General features: G+C 36.7%; 1 long non-coding RNA gene across 1 annotated transcript; it reads right to left on the reverse strand.

Annotated features, from left to right (window-relative positions):
• Positions 1–14,607: 14,607 nt before the first annotated feature.
• On the reverse strand, positions 14,608–18,848 carry LOC131233091 (uncharacterized). The gene is made up of 3 exons (XR_009165085.1): positions 18,654–18,848; positions 16,538–16,609; positions 14,608–15,299 (listed from the first exon to the last, which is right to left on the reverse strand). It is a non-coding gene; the product is annotated as an uncharacterized LOC131233091 (long non-coding RNA).
• Positions 18,849–24,652: the final 5,804 nt, after the last annotated feature.

Consider the following 24,652-nt stretch of genomic DNA (forward strand, 5'->3'; position numbering starts at 1 on the left):
AATTGGACCGCACCACAAGCAGCAGTGGGGTTAACGACCACCTTATGGAGCCTCGTTAGGCCCACTGAGATGTTGTGGGAGGCCCAGCTACCGGCCCACCTCCCCGGGTGGCCCACATTCAGTGGGACCCACCATAAGTATGCATTTTATCTAGCCGTCCATTAGTCTGACCATCCAGCAGAGCCAGTTAACTAATGGGCTGGCCGCTGGTGGGCTGATTATCCACCAGCTGCTCACCTTGCTATGTATTGTATATCCTCGTTGGTCATCTATAGGTGGGGCCCAAATTGTGACGCATGAGGCCCACTATGTGTATGTAATTTACCTAGGTTGTTCATCTATTAGACGCCCTAACTAGGCCAAGTGGTGCAGTTGGGCTGACAGCCCAGCAGTAGCCCCCTCGCTGTATATATCCTATACCGTCGCTGGCCATCAGTTGGTGGGGCCCATAGGTGATGTGTGAGGCCCACCATTCGTATGTATTATATCTAGGGCATCCAGCAAGTGACCCATCGAGTGTATATGTTGTTTACCCATGCTGTTCATCCATTGTGAGGCTCATAGTTGATGGGTGGGGCTCCCACACCTTCCTCCAGATCCTCCCGAGCCCACTCCAAGGTGTGGTTCCAGTTCAGATGTAGGAGATCCAAATAATCAGGTGGACGCCCACCAGCAGATAGATGAGCTAAGCGTTCACCGTGGGGCTCCTTTGTGTGGCCCACTAGGATGTATGTGTGATATACACATTGATCATCCACCCTCCTAGGACTGTGGGCCCCATCGACTTGTGAGGCCCACCATGATGTGTGTGTTATATGCACACTATCCACCCATTTTCTAGGCCATGGACTATATATGGGGCCCATATGATGCACATGTTTCACCCACCGTCTAGTGCATGGGACAGTGGGATCCACCATAATGTATGCATTGTATATCCAACTGGTAGGGCCGATTTTATAGTGCAACAGGCCCACCTTGGTGTATGTATTGTAGGCACTCTGTCCACCTATTTTTTCAGACCATTGGGCTGATTTGTGAGGCTCACCTTGATGTGTATATTGACCTTCCTACCCATTTATTTTCAGCCCCATCAAGCTCACTATGATGTATATGATGCACTCACCATCCATCCCTTGTGCCTAGCCCATGGGCCCTTGTGTGAGGCCCATTATGATGCATTTGTGGCCCTTGTCTGGGGCCCAATGTGATGTATTTATGGCCCATTTAATGAGGCCCAATGTGATGTATATATGTCCCATGAGATGCGACCCACTTGATATATATGAGGCCCATGTGATGTGGCCCATTGTGATATGTGAGGCCCATATGATGAGGCCTAGTGTGATGTATATGAGGCTCATTGTGATGTATGGGACCCTTGTGTAAGGCCCATTGTGATTGTATAAGGCCCATTATGATTGTATGAGGCCCATTGAAATTGTATGTGGCCCATTGTGATTGTATGAGGCCTATTAAGATTGTATGTGGCCCATTGTGATTGTGTGAGGCCCATTGAGATTGTATGTGGCCCATTGTGATTACATATGAGGCTCGATGAGATGTATAAGGCCCATGTGATGCGGCCCACTTGATGTATGAGATCCTTGTATAAGGCCCATTGAGATTGTATGTGGCCCATCATGTTGTGTATTAGGCCTTTTTGTGAGGCCATGGGTCCACTATACATTAGGCTTTTTGTGGGCCACTCATTGGGAGCAATGTTGGTTAAATGTCCACATTGATGGATAATGATGGTTAAATGTCCACATTGTGACCTTCCCCTAGGTCTTGTTAGGCCCATTTACATCCTTCTCTAAGTGGGTTGACCCTAATCATTGGGCCCCATTGATATGTGCATGACATGTCTATTCATATTGGGATAACCCATAATGTTAGGCCCCTATTGGTTGCTAGTAGGACTGTTTTAATCTTGAAGTCCATCTATGGACCCCGCCTTGAATATAAGCTGATTATCGATGCCGATTATAAGTATGTGATAGCATAACATCATGATACATGCCCATACGTATCATCTGCATGCTTAATATGAGACGTGGTTGACCATTGCATATACCATTAGGTGGATTATTATGGGACTCCTTGAGAGACAGAGTTGCCCCACCTGAGCGTACGGTACGCGCAGGTTTGATGCATGATGGATAGTATGACTCATGCATCTCGCATTTTGTGATATGACCGCCGTACGCCCTAGCAACATCAGGGTTGTAACCTCCATAGGCATGTCGTGGATGGCCAGATCAGACACTGAAAATCTTTTTCGACATGAGGTGCCATAAATATCCCTAGGTGAAGGTTCCTAAACCCTCTTGGTACCAGAGGACACTCCAATGCCGAGACCGAGTGGATACATGAATGCATGAGGGCTGTATACCGTCTCCTACTATGTCGTGATCGGTTGGAAAGGGGTGTGACCTTACTCGTCTGAGTGAGGGGGCAATATCTAAGTTGATTTAACCAGCTTGAGGAATGGGTCCGCTATCTACGAGCCGGGCCCAATATTGGCAGGCGGATAGTGAGGTCTCTTCCACTTACCCAGTTGTGCGCTCGGATAGGGCAGCAAGATGGCATAGAGTGTATTAGACCTCGGTAATGATCCTAGAGATGTACAGTGCTAATATGTGGATTTATTGAGCAGGAGTTGCATACTCAGCATTTGACTCATTCATTCATTCATTAACTATCCACTCGGGCTGGTGATGCACAATTAATTCTTATGTGTACCCTCGCAATGACCAGGATTTCGATTGGGGTGCTTGACCAACCTAAGATCAGGAGTTTACCATATTGAATCTGGCTATCCAAATTTTGGTATGAGACTAGTTTGATAGAGTCCCTTGTGATGGACCCCATAGCCTGCGATATGACGTAATATCATCCCAACTTTAAACTCCAGCTCGATCATTTCATTTGCACTGCATATTCCATTGTATCCTCGGTATATGATACTTGACTTGTTATGTCTCCGTATTGCATAGCTGATCTATATTGCTTCATCAATATATGATATTGGCTTATTATGTTTTTACATCGCATAGCCTGGATAAGGCTGATGGTATTTATGGACTTACCAACATTTTTTCACATTGCTCTGATATTACATACTTGACACTTAGCTTACGCACACACTTTCACCACCCTCTAAGCTTTCTATAAGCTTATGTACGATAGATGCATGCAGGTGGCATTAGGTCATAGCAGCATTGAGCTTGGAGTGTGCAACTATCTTCTGGAGCTTTGATTTTTTATATATGTATTTTCCTTTCAGCATTGTATTCAACTCTTTATATTTTTGGATATGTGATGATGATGGTGCCTTTGTGATTTGGGTAAACTTGTGGTTATGCTTATTATGAAATAAATGTATGTTGAAAAATCCTCCTTTTAGGATCCCAGGAACGGAATCTGGCGTATGGCGCTCGATGCCGAGAATGGGGTACTACAGAGGCTATCGACACCGGATTCGGCGATCGAGAATTCTGTGATCCCGATTTTTGAGTTTGGGGCGTGACAAAAGTGGCCCAATTGGCTATATCAGTAATAATTATTTGGCCTTAGCCGAACATAAGGATTTAGAATCCAACTTAGGCCCATTGTTGTGGGTATTACATGTTGAGGCCAAGATGAGCCGCTCACCGTATCATGGTTTGTGGTGGAAGGAGGTTAAGGACGTCTTCCTACTAGTTCTTTTCCTCGTGCCCGTACTGGATCCTGTGTGGGACTTGTCATGGGGGGTCGAGTTGAAGGATAAGGCCAAGTAGGAATTCTTACAAGTTACATTTCTACCCTACCTGCCAATTGAATTGCTTCATCTATGGTCCCAACTGGGTGCATTTGGACTCAGTCCTGAATCGTCGATTGTAATCCACTTATAAATTGTGCTACCTTCTATGATTCTATTTCTGATAGATCATTTCACGTTGCCAACTATTGAAATTCTTCGGTGTAGTTTGTGATGGTTCGATTCTCCCGCTGGCAGTTTTGGTATTGCTGGAACAATTTCTTCTCGTAATCACTTAGAAAGAATCGTGATCGAAGAACACATCTCATCCGTGGCCATGATGAGATGGGCGCCTTATTATGTTGGGTACATGAGATTTGTAATTGCTCCCACCATGCAGAAGCACTATATTTTAATTTAAATGCTACTAATTTCACATTTTTATGCTCTGGCATGTGTATGTAATCAAAATATCTTTACACTTCGGGTAGCCAATCAAGGAAATCTTCAATGTGTAATAAACCATTAAAGCTAGGAAGTTTGACCTTACCTCGATAGTCTCTTTCAGCACGATCTAGATGATCACCTCTATGAACTGGTAGTCGGGCAAAGCCTTCATTATGGTCCTCGTTGCTAGAGGTTGAATCATCTGGTGTAGCCCTACAATTTACCACTAGTAGTGATCTACGAAAATCGGAATTGTGACGTACAATAACCACAGGCAGTTGAGCATCGCCTAGGGATCGGGGTGGAAGTAACGCATCCGCAAGACGGTCGAGGGTTGCCTGCAACCCTTGCATAGTTAACTGACTCTCCTAGTGGAAAACTTCCATTCTTTCTAAAATATAGTGAATCCCTTTATCATCGTCAATAGGATTTTGGTTCATACCTTCACTTTTTGCCATCAGCCTAAGGGGAGTCCTCACTCTAATACCAATTATGCAGGGATGAATGTGATGAGTCAATCATTGTCTTCCTCAAGGATAACTACTCCAAATCCATAGAGCTTCTCTAGACTCCTCACAAAGGCTTCTCAATCCACGAGGAAAAAACAAGGAAAATAGAAAATAAATTCTATAAAATTCATAATTTGATTAATGAATAAATAAATGAGTTTACACCCATTTAAATAGGGATACGAAGCCATTCTAAAATTTCTAGATTCACAAGTTACTATAAATATTAAACTTACTATTTATATATGGTCATGATTCTTACTAGTGCGCATGGTTTTTGGCCAAAAATAGTAAGTGTCCTATTTAGCTGAACAATGGTCTTCTCCTAATTATTCTAAGCACTTTCTTGTTGGGTGCAACTCCTAAAGCCCAATAGATGAAGAGTTATACTCAAACTAAAACTTACTATAAATAGTAAAAAAGAAATTAAAACAGGATTTTGACTGTCGATCTGATGCTATTTCGTAAATTCGTCATGGGAAACCCGATGTAATAGGTTAGGTGGCTAAAGTATCTTGTCCCACCCCAAAATCATATATGGTACGTTAGATAGCTCATTCCGGTTTGCGAGATACATTCGTTTTAAGTCTGACAGTTCAAATCACTTCCACTTCCGATCGGGCCTTTTCTGATCCATCTTGGCCATGAAACTGTCTGCGACCCCCTCTATATCACACTGAGGTTCCTTAAATCCACACCATCCAACCATTTGGAAAGATCATTTTAGACTATGATATAAAAAAATGAAGCAGATCCAAATCTTATGTGAATCATACCATAGGAAACAGTAAAATAGAATCCCCACTATTAAAAAATTTCATGGGGGCCACTGAAATGTATGGTTGATGTCTTAAATTTATAAAGAATAGGGTTTTTCGATGCCATTGACAGGCCACTCAATGTTATCGAGCAAATGTTAATGTCATCGACAAATGTCCGATGACATTAGAAAAATATAGAAAATCCATGTTTTATCGTTGGGATGTTTTTGTGTTTTGCTCAATTTCATTGAAGGTGTTCGATGTCATCAATAAATCATTGATACCATCGAAGTCCCATCGAAGGTGCCATCGAGCGTACTCGTGGAATTGCGAAAGTGTGGGATTTTTTCATATTTCAATTGTTATAATATAACGTGCTATACATATATATATCAAGTGTAATCAGGATTTTTGATAGATTAAAGGTGTTTTACGGCTTTCTAATTCATTCATAACGTTTCAAGGGCATAACTTAGCTTGTGAGGGAGATTTGAGGCTTATTCGAATGTGTAATCTCTATCTCTTGTAATTTTCTGCTTTCATAGTGCATTATTGTTGCTTTATGCCATGCTTTTCCTACAAGGGTTTTTCCATATAAAATTCACTTTGTTTGTGTTCAAACTTAGTTGTGCGATTGGAGTACTTTTCTTGATTTATCTTTGTGTACTTCCGTGGTTCCACAACAAGTGGTATTGGAGCTAACATTGGGAAGTAGATTGATGGCGTCTAATCGAAAGTTCAATGTATAAAAATATTCTGGGAATTTATTTTTGAACTATGGAAGGTGAAGATGAACGGTCTCCTAGTTCAACGATAATTGGATGGTGCCCTTGATCTTCTCTGATCTTAAGCTTGATTTTCTCATAGTTCAAGAGAAGATCAAGCTTAAGACAGATCTATATTCAAGAGAAGATTAAGCTCAAGATCGGCTAATGTTCAAGAAAAGATTAAGCTCAAATTTAAGATGGAGTCTGAGACTAATTTCAAGACAACAAAGAAGAAAAAATATTTGATACATCTCAGGTGGTATAAAACCCTAGAAAAACCTTAGGACTAGGTGCTTTCAAAATGTTTAAATTTTGGATTTTTATGTGTTTTTTGCCTGGGATTTCACTACCAGAAAAGGGGGCAAAGGCTACGGATAAAATCCGTAGCCTTAGACCTATGGCTATGGTTCCAGTCCGTAGCATGACCGTAGTCGTAGGTGCCGTAACAATAGGTCTAGAACCTATAGCTACGGATTTAATCCGTAGCTATAGGTTACAACAGCTACGGATATAATCCGTAACAATTATATCTTTAGCGATAAGTATAAACAACTACGGATATTATTTGTAGCTAAAAGTCCGTTGCAATATGCCAAATTTAATAATGGCTACAGCTATCGGATTATCGGCTACGATCAATATCCATGGCTATTTCGCACATTAAAAAAATTATATATAATCATTTGTTCATTCAATTACCAGCTGCATAATCATTCATTCATTCATTCCATTACAATCAATTACAATCATTTATTCATTCAATTACAATCCTTTATTCAATCAATTACAATTATAATAAATTACAATCCTTCATTCAATCAATTACAATTACAATTATAATAATGCTAAAAGTATAAATCTTTGGCTTCATTAGAGAAATTTGCTCGACTTCACCCTAAAATTTCAATGATAAAAAATTGAAAGAGAAGATATATTTTGACGGTATGATATTTTTTTCACAAGTAAATAGGCCTTTTTCAGCCATCACCCACCTGAAGAATCAAAAACCGATTGTTGTCCAAGTCCACTCTATTTCCTTTCAATTTTTTAGTGACCTCTGTAAAATTACTTCCACGATCATTTATGTAGTACTTTGAAGAGTTGTCTCAAAATGCAACTTTAGTAATGACAAAGTCACTTCTTGCAACAACTTCATATATTCCATCATCCTACAAATAGTCATGGCATTCATAAATCAGAATGACCATTGGGGGAAAGAAAAATAAAGTGAAAGAAGTGCATCATGTATAGCCATTTTCTTTTTTTTTTTTCTTTTTTTTCCTTAATGAATTAATAAAAACTCAAAGACGAATGAAATTGACACAAGGAATGGTCTCATCATATGGTTTGTAGGGCCAAAATAAACGTCTGGACGATTTCCGCAAGGAGGACCATCGGTAGCCACAAGTACCCACTTCCCAAGGAATGGTCTCACCATATAGTTTAGGTTATAAGTTTATGTTAATGCTGTAGGTTATAGGTTTAGGTTTAGGTTTAGGGATTTGAGAATACATTTACGTTTTAGGTTTAGGTTTAGGTTTTACGTATAGGTTAAGGTTACAGGTTTAGGTTTAGGTTATAAGTGTAGGTTATAGGTTTAGGCGTAGGTTAGGTTATTTGTTAAGGTTTAGGGAATTAAGTTTAGGTTATAGGTTATAGGTTTAGGTTATAGGTTGTAGGTTGTAGCTTAAGGTTTAGGTTTAGGTTATAGGTTTCGATTTAGGTTATAGTTTTGGGATTTGAGAATAGGTTTAGGTTAATGTTATAGGTTATAGGTTTAGGTTATAAGTTTATGTTAATAATGTAGGTTATAGGTTTAGGTTTAGGGATTTGAGAATACATTTAGGTTTTAGTTTTAGGTTTAGGTTTTAGGTTTAGGTTAAGGTTATAGGTTTAGGTTTAGGTTATAGGTTATAACTTTAGGAAATTAAGAATAGGTTTAGGTTTAGGTTTAGGAAATCGGTTCAAGTTCGGGATCGGGTTTAGGTTTGGGTTTTCAAGTTTAGGTTTAGGTTTAGGTTAAGGAGTTGAGATTATGATTAGGTGTAGGTTTAGGTTTAGGGATTTGAGAATACACTTAGGTTTTAGGTTTAGTTTTAGGTTTTAGGTTTAGGTTATAGGTTTATGTTTAGGTTTAGGTTAATGTTCGGTTATAGGTTATAAGTTTAGGTTATAGGTTATAGGTTATAGGTTATATGTTAAGGTTTAGGTTATAGGTTTTAGTTTAGGTTAAGGTTATAGGTTTTGGTTTAGGTTAAGGTTTAGGTTAAGGTTATAGGTTTAGGTTTAGGTTTAGGTTTAGGTTATATGTTATATGTTATAGGTTATAGCTTTTGGGAATTGAGAATAGATTAAGGTTTAGGTTTAGGAAATCAGGTTCGGGTTTGGGATTGGGTTTAAGTTTGGGTTTTCAAGTTTAGGTTTAGGTTTAGGGATTTGAGAATACATTTAGGTTATAGGTTTAGGTTATAGGTTTAGGTTTAGGTTTTAGGTTTAGATTAAGGTTTGGTTATTGGTTATAGGTTATACGTTATAGGTTATAAGTTAAGGTTTAGGTTATAGGTTTAGGTTTAGGTTTAGGTTTTAGGTTTAGATTAAGGTTTGGTTATTGGTTATAGGTTATACGTTATAGGTTATAAGTTAAGGTTTAGGTTATAGGTTTAGGTTTAGGTTAAGGTTATAGGTTATAGGTTTAGGTTTAGGTTATAGGTTTAGGTTATAGGTTTAGGTTAGGTTTAAGTTTAGGTTTAGGTTATAGGTAATAGCTTTAGGGAATTGAGAATAGGTTAAGGTTTAGGTTTAGGAAATCGGGTTCGGGTTCGGGATTGGGTTTAGGTTTGGGTTTTCAAGTTTAGGTTTAGGTTTAGGTTAGGGAGTTGAGATTAGGATTAGGTGTAGGTTTAGGTTTAGGGATTTGAGAATACATTTAGGTTTTAGGTTTATGTTTAGGTTTTAGGTTTAGGTTAAGGTTTAGGTTAATGTTAGGTTATAGGTTTTAAGTTTAAGGTATAGGTTGTAGGTTATAGGTTAAGGTTTAGGTTATAGGTTTTAGTTTAGGTTAAGGTTATAGGTTTAGGTTTAGGTTATAGGTTATATGTTATAGGTTATAGCTTTTGGGAATTGAGAATAAGTTAAGGTTTAGGTTTAGGAAATCGGGTTCGGGTTCGGGATTGGGTTTAAGCTTGGGTTTTTAAGTTTAGGTTTAGGTTTAGGTTAGGGAGTTGAGATTAGGATTATGTGTAGGTTTAGGTTTAGGGATTTGAGAATACATTTAGGTTTTAGGTTTAGGTTATAGGTTTTGGTTTAGGTTTTAGGTTTAGGTTAAGGTTTGGTTATATGTTATAGGTTATAGGTTATAGGTTAAGGTTTAAGCTATAGGTTTACGTTTAGGTTAAGGTTATAGGTTTAGTTTTAGGTTTAGGTTATAGGTTTATGTTATAGCTTACAGCTTTAGGGAATTGAGAGTAGGCTAAGGTTTATGTTTAGGAAATTGGGTTCGAGTTCGGGATCCAGTTTAGGTTTGGGTTTTCAAGTTTAGGTTAGGTTTAAGGTAGGGAGTTGAGAATAGGATTAGGTGTAGGTTTAGGTTTAGGGATTTGAGAATACATTTAGGTTTTAGGTTTAGGTTTAGGTATTAGGTTTAGGTTATAGGTTTAGGTTAATGTTAGGTTATTAGTTATAAGTTTAAGTTATAGGCTATAGGTTATAGGTTAAGGTTTAGGTTATAGGTTTTGGTTTAGGTCAAGGTTATAGGTTGAGGTTTAGGTTTTTATTATAGGTTATAGCATTTGGGAATTGAGAATAGGTTAAGGTTTAGGTTTAGGAAATCGGGTTCGGGTTTGGGATTCGGTTTAAGTTTGGGTTTTCAAGTTTAGGTTTTGGTTTAGGCTAGGGAGTTGAGATTAGGATTAGGTGTAGGTTTATGTTTACGGATTTGAGAATACATTTAGATTTTTAGTTTAGGTTATAGGTTTGGGTTAAGGTTTGGTTATAGGTGCTAAGTTTAGGTTATAGGTTATAGGTTATATGTTAAGGTTTAGGTTATAGATTTTGGTTTAGGTTAAGGTTATAGGTTTAGGTTTAGGTTTAGGTTATAGGTTTAGGTTAGGGTTAGGTTTAGGTTATAGATTATAGTTTTTGGGAATTGAGAATTGGTTAAGGTTTCGGTTTAGGAAATCGGGTTCGGAATCTGGATCGGGTTTAGGTTTGGGTTTTCAAGTTTAGGTTTAGGTTTAGGTTAGGGAGTTGAGATTATGATTAAGTGTAGGTTTAGGTTTAGGGATTTGAGAATACATTTAGATTTTGGTTTTAGGTTAAGGTTAAGGTTATAATTTTAGGTTAGGTTTAGGTTTAGGTTATTGGTTATATGTTATAGGTTATAGTTTTTGGGAATTGAGAATTGGTTAAGGTTTAGGTTTAGGAAATCGGGTTCGGTTCGGGATCGGGTTTAGGTTTGGGTTTTGAAGTTTAGGTTTAGGTTAGGGAGTTGAGAGTAAGATTAGGTGTAGGTTTAGGTTTAGGGATTTGAGAATACATTTAGATTTAGGTTTTAGGTTTAGGTTAAGTTTATAGGTTTAGGTTTAGGTTATAGGTTATAGGTTATAAGTTATAGCTTTAGGGAATTGAGAATAGGTTAAGGTTTGGTTTAGGAAATTGTGTTCAAATTTAGGATCAGGTTTAGGTTTGGGTTTTCAAGTTTAGGTTTAGGTTTAGGTTAAGGAGTTGAGATTAGGATTAGGTGTAGGTTTAGGTTTAAGGATTGGAGAAAACATTTAGGTTTTCGGTTTAGGTTCAGGTTTTTGGTTTAGGTTATAGGTTTAGGTTAACGTTAGGTTATAGGTTATAAGTTTAAGTTATAGGTTATAGGTTATAGGTTAAGGTTTAGGTTATAGGTTTTGGTTTAGGTTTAGGTTAAGGTTTAGGTTTAGGTTATAGGTTATATCTTTTGGGAATTGAGAATAGGTTAAGGTTTAGGTTTAGGAAATCGAGTTTGGGTTCGGGATTGAGTTTAAATTTGGGTTTTCAATTTTAGGTTTAGGTTTAGGTTAGGGAGTTGAGATTAGGATTAGGTGTAGGTTTGGGTTTAGGGATTTGAGAATACATTTAGGTTTTCAGTTTAGGTTAAGGTTTGGTTATAGGTGATAAGTTTTGGTTATAGGTTATAGGTTATATGTTAAGGTTTAGGTTATAGGTTTTCATTTAGGTTAAGGCTATAGGTTTAGGTTTAGGTTTAGGTTATAGGTTTAGGTTAGGTTTAGGTTTAGGTTATAGGTTATATGTTATAGGTTATAGTTTTTGGGAATTGAGAATTGGTTAAGGTTTAGGTTTAGAAAATGGGGTTCGGGTTCAGGATCGGTTTTAGGTTTGGGTTTTCAAGTTTAGGTTTAAGTTTAGGTTAGGGAGTTGAGATTCAGATTAGGTGTAGGTTTAGGTTTTGGGATTTGAGAATACATTTAGATTTAGGTTATAGGTTTAGGTTAAGGTTATAGGTTTAGGTTTAAGTTTAGGTTATAGGTTATATGTTATAGGCTATAGTTTTTGGGAATTGAGAATTGGTTAAGGTTTAGGTTTAGGTTTAGGAAATCGGGTTCGGGTTCGGGATCGGGTTTAAGGTTTGGGTTTTCAAGTTTAGGTTTAGGTTAGGGAGTTGAGATTAGGATTAGGAGTAGGTTTAGGTTTAGGGATTTGAGAATATATTTAGATTTAGGTTTTAGGTTTAAGTTAAGGTTTTAGGTTTATGTTATAGGTTATATGGTATAGCTTTAGGGAATTGAGAATAGGTTAAGGTTTAGGTTTAAGAAATCGTGTTCAGGTTTGGGATCGGGTTTAGGTTTGGGTTTTCAAGTTTAGGTTTAGGTTTAGGTTAAGGAGTTGAGATTAGGATTAGGTGTAGATTTTGGTTTAATGATTTGAGAATACATTTAGGTTTTAGGTTTAGGTTCACGTTTATAGGTTTAGGTTAGGTTTAGGGCATGGTTTAGGTTAAGGTTATAGGTTTAGGTTAGGTTTAGGTTTAGGTTTAGGTTAAGGTTATTGGTTTAGGTTAGGTTTTGGTTTAGGTTATAGGTTATAGCTTTAGGGAATTGAGAATAGGTTTAGGTTATAGGTTTGGGGTGTGGTTTAGGTAAAGGGTGTGGTCCGTGCAAATACAGATATAAACACGGCCTGCTCTAATTGGTCAGGCCCCTCCAATGCTGTCCATAGGAAATGGACAGCTTTATCATGGTCATAACAGCGGTTCTCACCTTCTCGGGACCCCTGCTCATCCGGATAGCTCCGACGTACATCTGGGTCTCCTCCATCAATTTCAAGCAAATACAGATATAAACATGGCCTGTCCAAATGGCCAGGCCACTCCAATGTTGTTCATAGGAAATGGACAGCTTCATCATGGTCATAACCGCGGTTCCCACCTTCTAGGGACCTCCGCTCAACATCCAAATAGCTCCGACGCACATCCGGGTCTACTCCAATTTTTATGGAATTATGCATGTGTTACTCATGAGCATGCCTAATATTGCCAATGCATGGGATTCAGCACAAATACCTTTTCATGATTCAAAAAAGGGAACTCGAGGGTTGTCCTTACCTTCCATTGTATGCTTCCAAGGTGTAGATGGCCCTTGAAACAAACATACATCCTGGGAATTGCTTCTTAAAACCGCAGACTGTTTTGTTGTGAAACTCGTTCATCTAACCTGAAAACCTGCCACATAATGAATAACTGTAACCACAATGATAACTATTGTGAATGCATTATAATGAATAAATTATTATTATTATAGATAACTGTAATTACAACATAGATATCATGCACACGATATCACATAATGTATTATTTGATGAACTACACATGTGCATTCTTGGATGTAAAAGTTGAATGCCAATTTGCAACACAGAAGGGAAAAAATCCAAGTGAAAAAGAACAATCCATCATTCCAAATTCCATCTTCTGTAAGAAGAATAGCAAGTGAACAAACACACGATACGAATTGCAAGTGTTTTTTTTTCCTATAAGAGAAAAATCAAGAAACCCACCAATCAAAATGCAATCTTTTGACTTCTTCAAGAAGAGAATGAAGTGAACAACACCACCTACAACAAAAATGCAATATTTCCAGTTTTGCAAGAGAAAACTCAAGAAAGCAAACACAACCCACCATTCAAAAAGTGCAGTCTTGTGGATTCCAAAATGCAAGAAAACAATCACAACCCACCAATCAAAAATGCAATCTTTTCACCCTTCTAACTAAAATCCACCAAAAAAAAAAACCAAGAAGGAAATCAGCACCCACTCCATAAAACCAAAGAAAGATGCAATCCTGAAGGAGTATTAGAAGAGACTCACCTACAAGCAATGGAATTCCTGAGTTGGGTGTTGAATTTCAGCCCTTTTTCAAGAGATTTATGGCCTGCTAGAGCTCTAATCTCATTGCCCATCTGGCAAATCTTAGCAACAATATCTCTTCAGCAGCAATAGGAATGACCAGCTTGCATGAATAGCAGTGAGGGTCTGTTACAATGTAGGAAAACCTATGAAAGAACCTACATACATGACAGAGTGAAATGAATGGGAGCTACTAGTCACCTCTACCTTTTGATTGAATACACCATTTTGTGTGGCAGTAATGACAAGCCAAGTACTAACCTGTATTGTCTTGCTAAAGTTCTTGGGCTCCTCAGGGTCCTCAAAAGGGTATGCACCCACTAGCATGACATAGAGGGTTACTCCACATGACCACACATCCGCAATCTGAATTACAGTAGTAAAAACAGCTAGTAAGCAGAGTAGATTTGAAATCATGACCATAAAAATAAGAGGCAAAAATACTTTTCCTTCGAAGTTTACAAGTGTTCATCTATCAAAATCATACCAATAGGAAAATAGCGGGTGTATATAACAACGAAAATTCTTGGATTTCATGTAATGACAACAGTCAATACCTATTACAATTTCATAAAGCATGGGAAAGAAGAATTGATATTTGCACCCACATTTTGATATGCCCAATCATTTGAAGCAGTTTATGTTCAAAATCCATGTTGTACATCCAAATACCTATTTTGGGCATGTTGAACTGGAACTGCTGGCATAAAATCTTTTGATTTGGGCAGACCACTCATGGTTCAGAGCATTTTTTGTTGTTATTTGCTGCATTGAAAAGTTAAATAAATAAATAAATGAACAAAAAACAAGAAGCATTAATCCTCAAGTACATATGAAAATGAACAAGACCCCATGCTTACAACAACAAAAATCTGTAGATAAACAAAGGACAGTTATGAGCATGGTAAGATGACCCACAACGTGTCAAATGATGAGATGATACAACTATCAGCCAAAGATTTGCTGATAAGGGCTAAACAAATGTTACCTTCAAAGCCAGCTCTTAGACAAACATCTGAGCGAGTTCTTGCACCGAACTTTCCAGGATTATTCAAAGACAACCATCATTACAATCAATTCAATTCAATACTAGTAAGAATGATCACCTACAACCAGTTGCATGTGAACTTCAGATGAAACCCCGTTCACGTCATGTGTATGACACATCAGGTTATGCATAAGATGAAGGCCACTTGGCATAGAAATCAGAAAAATCCACTGATCAGGAAAGACAGACATGCACGTTGAATCAGACAGTTAACAGTTCCAATTAAAAACACTCATTGTTTTCATATAGGGTGGCTTCCTGATGAGCAGGCTAACCAATTTTTTGCAGCAGGTGATTGTCATAGTGAATCCCACCTTATGCATCGCTCAGATGTCCTACACATGACACTTTGGCGTATGAGCAAGCTTGCATGTGAACTTCACATGCAACTGGTTGTTTGTGATGATTCCTCATAAAAGTGATATTGAACATCTATTTACTTCAATTGCTATTTTTTCTATTGTATTTAATTTGTTAGGAGTCTTAGACTATTTCCAATATAAATACCTTTATAAGAAAATAGTTTTCCAGAATTGTAAAAAAATATAGCAATCTGATCACAATTCCCAGCATTCGAATTCAAATTCCAGCATCTGTAAAACTTTTTTCCAGTTACTGCCAGTCGGTGTCTGATTTATCTAGACATAAACAACCATTTAGTCAATAACAGGATTTTAATAAGCAGGGTATAACAATTTCAGGTTTCAATTTGTACAAGTGGGTCCCATGGTGAACAAGTTTAGTAAATCAATACTACGAACTTCACAAAATGACTAACAGAGTAAACAAACTTAGTAAATCAATACTACAAACTGAACAAACTGATGGTGAACTAAGCTCAATGAATTGGATTCATTAAGCACCTCAAGAATCCAAACTGCAAACTGAACCTGAATTTAACGGAACCATGACTATGAAAACTGTGTGTGACATGACATCCCAGCCATCTTTCATATGGGCTCACCACATAGATGACTTGGTCCTAGAGTCAGGTCATTCTACTCATCGAAAGATTAATTTATCCAGCGACATCAAATTGATAAGATAATTGGAATAGTCCAATCGTAGTCAACTACTAAACAGAGGCATGTGAATGTTAGTTAATTATCATATAATTGAATGATACATGTGCCAATGCTTACATGCTAAGGCAATGCAACTGTCTCCCTTTCACCAGGAAGCACCAACAAGCATGCATGTATTTTATCCATATGTTCACAAATTTCAACTAACTGATTTAATCCTTTCTCACTTTTCTTTTCCTTTTTTCCCAGAAGAACAAGGAAAAGATCAAAGGCAATCTCAAATAGTTGGCGGAAAGTTATGACAATGGCAATGATGGTGGCCAACAAGGAAAATGCCTGGGCCAAGAGCTTGTCTAGTGAGCTTGGGTTTTCAGCATGAACAGGTGAGGCCCATGCATCAGTGATCCAATTATACAATGCTGGGTCTCAACATGGATGGTCCATGCGCTGAAAATCCTGAATGTGCATCTGCCCATGCATATACTGCAGGTGGGCCCCACATTTTCAACTTATTGGTTGGCTCCACTATGAGCATGACTTGGGCCAAAGCTTAGGCCAGATGTGCCTGAGAGAAATGGATGATAGGACAAATATGACCAATGTTCTGCAGTCAACATATATGAAGAACGAGGGGTGAACCTCATAATTATCATGTTGAAGCTAATTTACTAGTTTATATAACATCATTTCCACTTATAATAGAAAAATAACAAAGTACATTATTTTCAAGTATTTTATTTATTCATTGATCCACAAAAGCATAGCTTATCAATAAAAATATAGTTACCATCAAATACGTACTGAGAAATTAAGTATTGCACAAATGGTCTTTAATAGAATAGTACATGCACCTTCTTTTGGATCCTCTTGTCTGTTGTATCAACATCAACATAATAACCTGCTTGATGAATCTAATCCCATACCTGTGGAAATGTAGGAATAACATCAAAATCCATTCAACTTCTACATCATGCAGATAGAAAGAGGTAAAACTCTTAGTTGATATTAAAGTTCTCAAAAGCATTGTGTCCTAGATCCTTGATGTTTTTTTTTTTTTTTTTTTAAAGAAATTACTATCTCAACTCCAAGGAGCATTTTCTGGAAGGCTACTCAACTTATATTATTATTATTTTTTGAAAGATCTCATATTAAAGAAAAAGAAGAAGAAGAATAGAAGATGAGAAGGCCTCCATTACAAGTACAAGAAAAAAGACAAAACATGACCAAAAAGGAAGGGAGGGAAAAAAAGATCAACTTGCATAAAAGGACTCTCGGGTGGAATGGATTCAAGGAAAGAGACATCCTAAAAGTAAGGGAAGACATTGCCCGTCCTGTAGCCATGAAAAGGATTCTCCAACATAGCATGCCAATCTGCTAAGACTTGCTTGCAAAGATTCTACAACATCTTTCATTCCAGATTCACCAAAATACAATAAAAGGAAGCATCTTCCAAGACACATCTCCATGATTAAAAAAAAAAAAAGCGTTGCACGTCCATACCACATGCAATTCAGCAATCAAGTGACAAGAGAACTAAACAAAATAGAAGAGCCTTAAAAAAGGAATTTCCACACACCTTCAGATGCCACACAATGGATATTTGTCAATTCTTCTGCCTCCCATAAAGCACATGTCAATTCTTATGCCTCCCATAATTTAAAATTTTTAATATACACATTCAGTTGGGCATGCCAAAGCTCAGCGTATAGATCATCATTTCCATCTAAAATCAGAGAATTGTAACAATTTCATACATCTATGAATCTTGTGAAATATAAGAAGATGAAATTGGTGTTGAAAAAAGCGGCCCCTCTAAAAGAAGATCCATGATTCTTCAGACTGATCTAAATTAAGGGAACCCTCTGTGAAAGAGCATACAAAATGCCTTTCCCAAGGTAGAAATAACCTAAAAATATTCTAGATTAGAACACCATTGTATGAAAAAGCAAAAGATACCAATACAAACATACATACATACATAAATGCAGGCTGGTTAAATGCATTTACTTCAATCATTCAAGGGAGAAATAACCCAAAAAATCCTACATTAGGACATCACTATATGAAAAGGAAAAAGAATACAATGCCACAACTATACATGCATACATGACACATGCATGCATGCATGCAACAAAAAGGGATTGGTTGAGTCTTTGAAGGGAGAAATGACCCAAATGTGTCCAACACCACCTAAAGTGCCAAATCCACAGATTCATGCATACATACATACATGCAAGGGATGCAAGCAAATGGATATTTTAGTTCAGTCTTTGAAGAGGAAAATAACCCAAATGTGTCCTACATTAAGACACCATTTCATGAAAAAACAACAATAAAATACAGTACCATCAGCATATATGACTGAATGTGTCAAGTAGGAAAATGGGTATTCTTGTTTATTTTTCAAAGAAATGAAAAATCCCATATATATATATATGTGTATATATATATATATATATATATATATATATATATATATATGCCAAAAATGTCTAATCCCCAAGTGATCTTTTAATGTGGTAGATAAAATTCCATAAATTAAAAAAAAAAAATCATATATAAATGTAACCTTCCTTACTAAACAAACAGAAGAAAACAAAAATTCATAAAAAAGCAAACAGAACTCAAAATATAAAATAATAAAAAACCCCTTGTGACCACAAACACTAGTTTTTTTTTTAAGAGAGAGATAACTCAAAAACCAAATGGTATAGTTCATAACTAGTAATAACAAAACCCCAGTAAATGCACTAATAATAATAAAAAGGGTAAAATGGGAAACAATGATGGGCAATCCAATATTTTCAAGCATGAAGGAAACTGAATACAACTCACACTGTCAAAGACAAAAATTCAATTAAAAGCACGAATCATGCATTCAAGCAGCAAAATTAAATCACTAACCCACTTGTCATCATGATCTCAGCTGGAATTTTTTTAAAAAAAGGTTGAAAGTGGAGATGATACCTCGTTTCTACAGTGGAGCTGGATACGTAATAGGAAAGGAGGAGGGATGGGGAAACTCCTCGTATATTGGCGGAACAACCTCTATAGTGGTTGATGCGTCAGAGATCGACGCCGACAGGGATGGCTGGAAAAATCTAGCGGCCATCTGCGTATTCCGGCGAGAGACAGATACAGAGGGATGACTGAAAAACCCTAACGGCGACATGAGAGAGAGAGAGAGAGAGAGAGAATTTAGGTTTTGGGAGAGGGACGGGCGCGCGAGAGAGATTTGAGGAATTTGGGTTGCACGCGGGATTGTGTTTTGGGGGCGGTGATGAATGACACTTTTAAGTGCTTAGTTTTAGGTCATGTGGGGCCCACCGTGATGTATGTTATTTATCTAATCCGTCCATTCAATTTAAAACATCATTTTAATGGTTGATCCAAAAAATGAGTTATATCGAAGCTGTAAGCGGACCACATAAAATATTAATAATAGAAATTTATTTATTTTTTATTTCTTATGGTGTGGTCCAATTAGACGTTCAATCTACTTACTTTTTGGGCTCATTCACTGAAATTATATATTAAAATTTATGAACGGATTAGATAAAACACATATATTCCAATGAGCCCCTTAAGCACCATCCATCTCTAATAATATCCCGGTGGAAGCTAGGCTTTAGCTATAGATTAAGTAGTTTTTAGCTACGGATTAAATCCGTAGCATCTTAAAAACTTCTAAAGTCCGTAGCCTTTACTTGATTTTTTGGTAGTGTTTGGCCATCCTAACTTTTTGTTCAGCCAGCTCAACTTCAAGCCCGAATCGAATAACAACTTTTGTTGTAAATTTGGCTAGCCCGAGTTTTGGTTTGGCTAGCTCGAGCTTAAAATTCGGCTAGCCCAAGAAAGTTTGGGTCAAATTTCAGTAGCTTTGACTTTTGGAATTCGGCTCTCCGAATTGTGTTGTTCGGCCAGCCAAAGTACACCTAAGGCTAGCTAAATTTTGGATAATTCTTATCTCGCGTAATCCGAAATCTGTTGAATAGAATCTGATGAACTTAGGCTAGTTGAAGCCTATCTCAGGCTAACCGAAGTTCTAACTTCTTTGCCTATAAATTGAGTTCTCCTCTCATTCCGAACTATATAAGTTAATTATCAAAATCCTTCTACAGGAGACATAAGCTCAAGTTATTAACAAGCTATTGAACGGTATTTATAATTTAATTTATATAGTTTTTTTCAATTCCTTTTATCTCAGATATTTCAAGTTTGGTTCTAAAGAGAGTAAACTATACTCCTCTTTTGAGATCTAAGAGAATTTATTTAAGTAGCCTTTGGGTTTAACTTAATTAAAATCAATAGAATCCTACACCCTTTCTATCTGACTGAACAAGGAACAATCTACATTTAAGAAATAAGTTATCCGGCTACAAGCTTTTGATACGTCTTTTACGATGAAGATAAGTATATCTTCTAAACTCTTTTAAGTTTTTCTGAGATAGCCTGTTAAAATCTCAGTTAAGGTTTTGTTTGAGATAGCCTGTAAAATCTCAGTTTCGGTTTGATTGTGATAACTTGTGAAAATCACAAGAATCGTATAAGGTTATTAAAGTGAACCTGAGATAACCTTTTCATAGTGAAAGCCAAAATTACGAGGGAAGTAATTTTGGGACTGGAGTAGGTGTGGTTGTTTTTAAAGCACTGAACCGCTATAACCCTTTGTACCATGTGGTGAATGCCTGTATTTTATTTGCGGTGGATTGATCGTATTTAATTTCAATGGAGTGGTGAATGTTTTAATATTTTAATTTATTCTTACAAGTTTGAAGTTTTAATTTTAAAGAAATTTGTGAAATAAGGTTGTCTTGCCTAAAACTTTAGGTGAAGGTTGTCCTACGAATTATTTGGAATCAACGGTTTAATACTTAAGCAATTGAGATCTTTACTTTATTTACATATTTAATATTTATTTCAATTTTTTGGCATTGTCCTATTCACCCCTTTATGACATCTTAAGCTCTACTTTTCAAGTGGTATCAGAGCAAGTTACTCTTCTTCTTCTTTTTTTTGAACTTACCACCTTGAGGTAGATCTAGAGCTTTAACATGTCGAATTTCGAAAACTTATCCTTACTAGGCCACCTCCCTTTGATGGCTCAAATTATTCATACTGGAAACCCAGGATGAGGATTTTCCTCAAATCCTTGATGAAAGTGTGTGGCAATCCACTGTATCTAAATGGATCCCTCCTATAATGGAAGTAGTAGCTGGTGATGAGACCATATTAATGAAATAAATCACATTTGCTTTTTGGACCACGGTTCAAAAAGTGAAAGCAGTGCAAATGTAAAGGCCTTAAATGCTATAACTTGTGCTCTATTGCCTGATGAATTCAAAAGAATTATTTGTTGTGATACAGCTAAACAAGCATGGGATATTCTTGAAATGACACATGAATGAACTATAATAGTTAAAAAAAATCTAAAATTCAAATCCTCACAACCAAATTTGAGGAGATGCGTATGGAAGAAAATGAGTCTTTTATGGACTTCTATATGAAATTAAATGACATAGTAAATTCCATGTGGGGTCTTGGAGATAGAATTTGTGAAAGCAAGGTTTGCGCAAAAATACTGCGATCACTTCCTGGTAGGTTTAATTCAAAGGTTACTGTTATACATGAGTTAAGGGATATAGATGTTATGAAAGTTGAGGAGTTAGTTGGTTCTCTTCAAACTTATGAGCTGAATTTCAAAGCTCCTAAAGTTAATTCCATTGCTTTTAAATCTTCTAAATCTAATCTAAAAGAAATTAATGCAAATTCTGATTTTGAAGAAAACGAAGATATATGACAATGTTAGCCAAAAAAATTTATAGAATTTTCAAAAATAAGAAAAGAACAGATTTTCAAAAACCATCTGATAAAAGAAAAGAAAAATCAAAATTTTGGAAATCTAAAACAAAGGAGAGTCAATTCTTTAACTGTTATGAATATAGGTACTTAGCTTCTAAATGTCCTGAAAAGGATAAATCTGAAAGAAAAGGCATGATAGCTACTTGGGATGAATCATCATAGTCTGACACTAACTCTGAATTTGATGAATCAGAGTAAGAAAATGCAAACGATGTGAAAGCCTTTATGACAATAACAAGAGTCACTTCTTCAGAGAGCTGTGATATGTCTGACTATGAAACTCTATGAAGTGACCCTGAAAATGAAGATAATCTTCAAGATGCTTATAATGCCCTATACAAAGTGAGTTGTAAAATAGCTGTCAACTTGAAAATTCAAACTTGAAAATTCAAAAAGAAAATTATACTAAACTAAAATTAGAACTTGAAAAAGTTTTTTTTTTTTTCTAAAAATCTCATTTTTTCGATTGTTTTGAAAAAACAAAATTAGATTTGAGTTTTAAGTCTTCTAAATTGCAAAAACTTAAAATAGAAAATGAGAAACTAAAACTTGAAGTTTCTTCCCTTCGAAGTTCAAAGGACACTTGGAAATATGCCCTTAGTGACCAAAAACTTGAAAAACTGTTAACCTTATCGAGGCGATGTAGTGACAAGTATGATCCGGGATATATTAAAAAAAACTCTTTGAAAACCAGGGATTCTGATCGTATCTTTGTAAGAGGAGAATCCTCGAGCTCTAAAGGAAAGACTCTAAGAGATTTTAACTATATAAGAAATGACTTCAAAAACTCAAAACCTTTTCAATTCTCTGAAATAAATAATAATGCCATTAGTTATAAACATCAAAAGAATAATAAACATCCCTTAGCTAAAAAATTGTAGACTTGCTTAAAGAGCTATTAAAATCCAACTCGGATAAGACAGGAGTATATGGAAAAAGGAGAAATCCTAACTCTCAAATACAATGAAAAATAAGAGATCCTCCTAAACCTAGAACCGTAATGAAATGGGTTCCAAAGGTTAAGTGTCTTGTTGCCCACACAACTTTCAAAGCTATTAACCATTCAAGATAGCACTTGGATAGTGGATGATCGACACACATGACATGTGATAAGGCAATATTCTCAAACATCAACAAAGTAAATGGTGACAACTGCAAGATAATTGGTTAAGGTAATGCACAATTTCCTAACTTGCCTCTCTTTAAAAATGTGTAACACCTCAAACTTTTCAATACTCGAGTATTGAAAGTTATCCAATGTTACCATGAAATTTAACTTATTATGTACATGTGTACGATACCAATCCAGCTATCCTAGCATTATATCATTCTCCAACACGAATTTGACTATTAGGAATAATCTTCATTCATAAATCATGCCATATGACAGTTGATTTTAAGATAGGATCATCATCAACTAAAAATATTTTCACTTGTCTATCATAACCAGCTACTCAATCAAATATGCGCTGCTAGATAGAGACATCTAACCGTCCACTTTGATTTTAGACTACCCGATCATAGTAAACTAGATACTCAATCTCTATAATCCACTTATACACACATCAAGTTGAGATTATGATCTGTTCATCTTATTCATCACCTATGAATATGCTTAACATGAAATTACGGTAATGACCGCCTTAGTTGAAGTAGGAATATGCCAATATGTCCTAGAGGGGGTGAATAAGACTTTTATAAAATTTAACAACAATTTAAAATCCTATCAATCTAATCCTAATAGCAAGCATAAGGATTACTCCAGAGTAACTCTACTAGCTTCCAAGCCCGGTAGAGGATCCAATCACAAACTATTTGAGAGATGAACAATATACAAATTAGTTTATGATAGATATGACTGTGTATGTGTGAAGTGTGATCTCAAATAGTCAAATATGAAAGTATTTAAGGAAATCTCATAAGCAAATGTAAGACAATAGCAATCTCAAACATAGTCATTTTTATAGTGGTTCGACTACTTGTCAACTCCACTCTTGACAACAACACTTAACCCTTGAGTGTACCAGATTTCACTAAGGAGGTTTCACATGGTTCACTTCAAACCCGAGGTTTTAAATCAGGTTCACCTCTAACTAGTACAACGTACACCTAAGTTAATAGTTTATGCTCCCACGAGCAAGGGTCAACACATAGCACCCGATTTTAGGCACATTGACCAAGGATCCACACAAGGAACCTCACTTGTTTATGCTCCCACAAGCAAGGGTCAACACAACGCACCCAATTTTAGGCACACTGGCCAAGGACTACTACAAGGACCTAATATTTATGCTCTCCACAGAGCAAGGGTCAACACAAAACACCCACTACATACACTCCTGCCAGAGGCCTCCTAAAGGATTTGCAAGGGGTGAGAAATACCTTAGACCCAATCCTACAAAAGAACGATCACAAGGGTCCTCTAAACTCTATTGACTTACAAATAAGTAGAAGAGCCCTATTCAGCGCGTTGTCGAAGATCTTCCTCATTTGTTGATGAAGAATCTTCTGCTTCCTTGAACCGCAACTCAGAAGATGTACCAATGCATGATGACGGGTTGGGTCAAGGTTGTAATGGAATCATACTCTATTGAAGGTTTTTCTATAAGGGAAATAAAGTGATTCCAATCATTTATGCATTCAAGGCATCCCAGCTTAATGATTAGCCATTAAGATGGTAGCTGGAGGATCCTTGAATACAGAAGTTCATTCCCCAATCCACTCTATTGAATATCAATGATGAGGGTGGATTGGAGGATGCACTTCTATGAGAGAAAGGGCTTTGGGTATATGATTTAAGGTTAAACACTCAAAAGCACTCTCTTCTTTCTCTACTAGCAACTAAAGACAAGCTCTCTATATATAGGTAAAAGGTTCCAACGGATATAAAATGGTCACATTTATGACAGATTTCGATATCATCGAGCAGGGTCGATATCATCGAGCGTATACTCTCGATTTCATCAACTGGCCGCTCGATGACAAACTCAAATGTCATACGCTTTTGAAACATTTTACCAACTGGTCGAGGAAATCAAAACACGCGTTGATGTCATCAGATTTCGAACTCCGATTTCATCGATACAAGGATTGATTCCTCGACA

This window comes from Magnolia sinica, chromosome 18 (assembly GCF_029962835.1).
Source record: "Magnolia sinica isolate HGM2019 chromosome 18, MsV1, whole genome shotgun sequence".
In the NCBI taxonomy this organism is placed as follows: domain Eukaryota; kingdom Viridiplantae; phylum Streptophyta; class Magnoliopsida; order Magnoliales; family Magnoliaceae; genus Magnolia; species Magnolia sinica.